The sequence below is a fragment of the Alligator mississippiensis genome, chromosome 11, assembly GCF_030867095.1.
Source record: "Alligator mississippiensis isolate rAllMis1 chromosome 11, rAllMis1, whole genome shotgun sequence".
Classification (NCBI taxonomy): domain Eukaryota; kingdom Metazoa; phylum Chordata; order Crocodylia; family Alligatoridae; genus Alligator; species Alligator mississippiensis.
In genome coordinates, this window is record NC_081834.1 from 57,404,555 (window position 1) to 57,410,756 (window position 6,202).

The following is a 6,202-nucleotide window of genomic DNA, read 5'->3' on the forward strand; positions in this document are numbered from 1 at the left end:
TCTGCGGGCGGGGGGGGAGACTCTTTGTGGCTGACTCAGGCTGGAAGTTTTGTGGTTACATCAGATCCCGGCTCCCAGCCAAAGTTTTCCAGCCTGGAGACAGTCAAGGGCACTTTCCACTCACAACGGTGGGTAGAACCCAGGTGTTCCGGCTCCCAGCCCTCCCTGCTCTCACCCCACACCTCCTGGAGATCCCAGGCATCCGGTGTCCCAGCAGCTGCCCTACGTAACCCACTTCCCCAGCCCCACAGAACCCAGGAGTCTGGGCTCCGAAGCCCCCCTGAAGTCACCCCCAGGCCCCGATTCCCCTCCCAGGGGAACCCAGGTAATGGGGCCAGGCCCAGTCCAGGCTCTGGAGCAGCCTCTCTGGGCCAGGGTGGGTGAGCTGAAGGCTGCCTGGAGGGTGGGGGTGTGTGGGGGGGTGTGGTCCCCAGACACCTGGGTTCCATGTGCAGGTATGATCTCAGATACCTAGGTTGTGTGCGTAATTGTGTGTGTGTGTGTGTGCTGGATGCCTCAATTCTGCGTGTGTGTGTGTGGGGCAGGGAGGAGACACCTGGGTTGTGTGTGTATGTGTGTGATCTCAGATACCTGGGTTGCATTTGTGTGGGATTGTGTGTGTGTGTCCCAGACTCTTAGCTTCCGTGCATTTGTATGTCTCAAATGCCTGGATTCAGTGTGTGATTGTGTGTGATGCCAGGCACCTGGCTTGTGTGTGTGCGTGTGCATGTGTGTGTGAGAGAGAGAGCAAGAGATCTGAATTGTGTGTGTGTATGTCCATGTGTGTCCCAGACGCCTGGGCTCTGTGTATGTATCTGAGCATGTATGTGTGTGTTTGTGTGCATGTTTATGGGGATATGTGTGTATGAATTTGGGGGGGGTGTATTTGGGATGTGTGTGTGTGTCTGCCTTGGAGTGAGGGGCACAGACGGGGCCAGGGGACGGCAGGTGAGGGGCACCAGCAGGCGTAGGGGCAGGGGAATGTGGGTTGGGAGTGGGGGGCTCTGATAGGGCAGGGGGCTGCAGGTCAGAAATGAGGGGCACCATGGGATCCCACTTTGCCACCACCTACTCCAGGCTCCGAGTGGAGCTGCCTTGTCCAGCCCAGGAAGTGCCCACAGCCGCTCCTGTGATGTTGAGTAACCAGCTCCTGACACAAGAACTCTCCAGGGGCAGGAAGGAGGTGGTGGCAGGAAGGGACTGGGGGGGGGGGGGGGGGCGGAACAGACGGACACAGATGGATGAACTGACCTCTACATGCCCCACTGACCTGCCCTCTTCCCTCAGCCCCGCCGGTGCCCCTCACTCCCAACCTGCAGCCTTCTGCCCCATCCTGCTCATTAGTTACAGCCCATTGCTCCCTGTATATGTGTGGTGTGGGGTGGCAGGGGTTGGGACTTATATCACTCATTAACAGGCCCCTAGGGCAGGTCGCCCCCCCCAATGCTGCCAATGACCTTCACTCTGGGCCCACAGCCCCCTGCCCCCCGCCCCCCACAACCCTGCTGGTGCCCTTCACTCCTAACCTGCAGCCCCATCCCCGCCAGCCCCTCACTCCCAACCCGCAGCCCCCTTCCTGTCCCATCCCAAGGCTGGGTGCTCTGGAGGGCTGACCCAGCTGGGGCCGGTTCAGGGAGGCTTGGTGGGTGGGGGTGGACCGGATGCTGTCCAGGGGGTAGAATGGAACTGGCTGTGGTCAGGCCCGGCTGAGGGCCCTGACGTCAGCCATGACGCAGGTGAGAGGGAGACCCTGGGGCTGGGGAGACGTCTTTCTGTGGGAAAACAATCCCCACCCCCATACCCCCAGCATAGAAAGGAGCACCGGAGCCCTGAGAGATGCTGCCAGCTCTGGGGTGGACGAGCTGGGGCTCTAGGCTGCTCTGGACCCAGATGCAACTAGCCTAACGGGGGCTTGAAAACCCAGCCCTCTATGCTGGGGTCCCGGCTGGGGAGTGGGGGACCTCTCAGCCCCTCTGAAGCCCCTCCTCAGGCTGACACCCCTGGGCTCCAGGAGTCCTTTGTCTTTTGCCCCTGTAGCTCAGTGGACTAGATCCCCTGCATCCTTGTTCTTTGCTAAGCAGGGGGATGAAGTGTTGCCTTCTGGGATGGGAGACCCTTTGGGCCAAGCTGGTTGAGGGCAGGGATCCTAGCACAGCATGGGGCTGGGCTCACCTATGGGAGAGCCTATGGGATTTAGACACCAGCCTTAACTGTGCAGGGAGCTTTAATAACAACTGGCGTCACATGGACCAGGCGGTTTGCTGAGATAAGCCAGCCCTGGCCCCACTGATGGGGGGCTTGGTGGACCTCGATCCAGGGCTGCCTTTTGCAATCTTTCCTCCACCCAGAGGTTGCCTCTGTAGCTAATGGCCGTGGGATCTTGGTTCTACTCCTGGCACATATGATAGCATAGAGGCAGGCGAGGGCCTATCTCTTCCCCCAGCTCCAATCAGGAACCCCGAGGCTGCCCTAATCTGTGTTGTGGGTTTCTAGTCTTGGCCACGTTGCAAGCAAGAAAGATAAACCAAACATACAGTCAGCCAACGGAAGAAAACAAGAGGGAAGGAGGCCGCAATCTGTAAACGGGAGCCTCGTCTTGCACAACGGGCTGTTTGGAAATGCACTGTGCGTGCCGTGTTTAACAGGATACACATGCTCAGCAATACACACACACACACACACAGACTCACGCTGACAACATCCCTTGGCTGAGAAAGGTCATTCATTCCTTTGTGGAGCAGGTCCTCCTCAGCTCCAGTCCTGGCCTCTCTGCCTGGCCAGCCGCCATCATCACAAGCTTCCAACAAAGGGGCCTTTCTTGGGGGGAAAGAGACAGCAGGGAAATCCAGCTCCCAGCAGCTGAGCTGTGTCCAGGAAGTGAGATTGCTGTCTCCAGGGCCGTCTGGGTCAATGGTCTTCCTTTTTTCTTGGCAATGCTGCATGAGGCAAGACATATTCACTGCTTCCTTCCGCTGCTGAGCCCAGCTCACAGTCCATCCGCGAGGCATGGTTCACCCTCTCCATTCAGGGATGTCAAGATTTGGGGGGGGGAGGGGTACAGTGATGTACTTTTTCCCCTGTAGCTCAGTGGACTAGTGTCCCCAACAGGTCTCTGAAGCTAAGCAGGGTTTGCCTTGGTTGGATGGGAAGCTGCCACTTGAATAAGTAGGGGTCTGGTGTGTTCCCTTTGGGGTGGGGAGACCCTCAGGGCCAAGCCAGCTGCAGGGTGGGGACACTAGCTCGCTCCTGTGAAGTGGGACCCAGATGTGGAGTAGCCTTTGCTGTGCACAGGGCTTCATGTCAGCGTGAGGGGTGCAGGATGGAGTCACCTGGGAGCCTTCAGCCAGTGTCAACCCAGGGCAGCCCATTCCCTTCACCCCATCCTTTTTGCTCCTGTAGCTCCTTTAAAACCAGCTGCCAGTGGGTAAGGAGGGGGGGCAGAAGTATTTGCATCCAGGGAGCACCAAGTAAGTCTATTAACTTAATGACTCATTGTCGTCTCCCCAGTTCCTGTTAATCTTTCCCCTCCACAGGGGTGAATGACTTGCATTAATGCTCTTGCCATTGCACTATTCAAACCATCCTTTCTTCTGAATTGGGCCAATCCTGGCATGCAGGGGGCAGGGTGGGGGTGGTACCTGGCCCCCAGGACCCCATCCCAGAGCAGGGGAGGGGAAAAGAGGATGGTGCCAGACCTCACACTACTCTTCTGCCCTGTGGGGCCAAAAGGTTGAGCCCCACTGGATAATACCCTCTGGAGGTCCCTTCCAGCCTGACTTCTCTATGCTTCAACAATTCTACAGCTGTGCAGACCTGCAGCATGGGTTTTGCAGTGGGTGCAGCTCTTGGAGACCATTGGGTCGGGGAAAGAATTGTTTTGCAACCTGCTAGAGGCTGACCAGTGTCAAGCTGATCAGCGGCTACTTCTTGGTGCCATCTTGTTTGTTCAGAATGGTGGGGCATAACCTGTTTGCCCCAAAGGCCAGGTCAGACCCAAACCACGGACCGACACACACTGCTTGCTGAGCCAGGGCCTGATCCAGCCAGATGGGGCTTGGAAGGTTGGGAGTGAGTGTTGATTGTCACTTTTTCCCTGCCCCCAAATTTCTGGATTTGTGGGGGGACGGATTCATTAGCCAGATCTGGCCAATGGGCCAGGGGTTCAGCACCTCTGAGCCAGTCCTAGTCTCTGCCTGAGGCAGGATCAATCCCATCCAAACCATCCCAGACAAATCCATCATCTAACCCCTTTGTCAAGCGACTGTCAACCCTGACACCACACAGGACATCACACCCAAATCTGCCCCATGGAAAGCAGGGGGGGGCACAGTGTCTGGCTTCTATATAAGCTCATTAATATATGCTCAAGAGATCCCAGATAGGAGCTGTGCCCTCTGCCATGACAGAGGAAAGCAACAACCCCATCTCCACCCCATCCGTACCAATCTGACTTGGGGGGGAAATTCCTTCCTGACCCCAAATCTGTCATTTGTTTGACCCTGAGGAGAGGGGCTAGACCCCCTAGCCAGAAACCCCCAGCTCTGGTCCCAGCAGGAGCTGCACAGTTTGCACAGCCCAGTCACCATCCCCAGCCTTGGCTGCAGCCAACACCCAAACAATACTGGTCAACACCAAGTAAGCATTTGCGGTTAGATCTGCTCTGACACACACCTTTCAATCCCGGGGAAAACCCGTCAACTGGAATCAGCCCGTTAGGATGATGTCAGGACGATGGATTGTTTGGCAGGGTGTTGCTTGTTTTGAAAAGAGGTGACGTTTGAGCTCGGAAAAATCCAAGATTCAGTGAGTCGTGCAGTGCTTACTGTTTTTGTCCAGCAAGCCATCGCCCACATCAAGCAAAGGGAGTTTGTTGCCCTTATGACTGAAGAAAGAAGCTCTAAGACGTGACCCGAGCATAACCCAAGCATTCAGAAACCAGAAATTTAAAATCAAAGGCCCCAAAGTGTATTCTGCAAAATCTCTTTTTCTTTTTTTTTGTATTTTGGTTGGGTTTTTTTACAGCTCATCTCATGATTTATTTCCTAATGGTGGATTTTTGAGGCTAGTGAAGCTGCATCCGTCTTTTGTGTTTGTTTGTTTTTATTATTATTTGCACAGCCTTGCCTCGATTTAGATCTCTTGTTTCAGAAAGACAGATCCTTCCAAGTCATTGGAGGTGGAGGCCAAGTTTCTGGAGTGCCCTGGGGCCCAGCTGTGTCCTATCTTCTTCAAATGAGTTTCAGAAGCACAATTGCTGCCAGTGGTGTTCCACTTAGCAGCAGCTGTGGTGGGTTGTTATCCACCTGGTCTTAGCCACAGATGGGAGGCAATCCAGGGGGGTGCAGTGGAGCGGTTGTACCCCTCTTTGATTCCCGCTCCACCCAAACTTTAAACACAATTGCCTGGAAAAAGCAGTGGCATGTCTATCCAGGTGGCAGCAAGGGTGTCTGTTGACGTCATGGCTCTTTTTCATTTCCCTAATTCCTGCTAATCTCTCTTCACTCTGCAGGTATGAATGCCCCTCTCTCTTTTTTAATGAACCTGATATTCCACTATTCAAACTATCCTTTCTTCTGCTATGTTGCCCTGTGTTAGCCATTCCTGGCAATGTTTCTCTACCATTTCACAACCCTGCAGCCTGTTTGTAGCTCTAGCTAAAAACCTTAATTCAGGGGTGGCAATCTGAACTCAGGTGAGGGAATAAGTAGCAGCAAAGTGTTGGATGCAGTGTCCAGATGCTCAAGAAGGCTAGATTTTGTGTTATGAATCTGAAATAAGCCATGTGCTTATGTGTATGGTGAAAGAATGACTACAGGACAAACGGCACAAAATGGTTTCACTATTCAGGATTTTTAAGCTTTATATATAATCTAGCAAGTTAACGCAGTTCCAATTAAGTTATATTTATTCCAATAAATACATTCGAATAAAGTTTTGCCTCAATCTTAAGCCGAATAATATAGTGCTGGCCCTTAGCATATTAAATCTTCTAGTTTCTCTTTAGCTGGAGAAAAAATGATGTTGTGTTATATGTGTTGATGTATTGCACCATCTGCACCCCCACTCTTGAAAATCTTAGTCACCCGTGGGGATACTTAACGTCTAAACTGCATGTTTGGTTTTTTTCCATATATATATATATTTTTTTTTTCCTGAAAACTCTGATTTTGGTGGGAAATTATGGAGTTTTAGTTGACAAAAA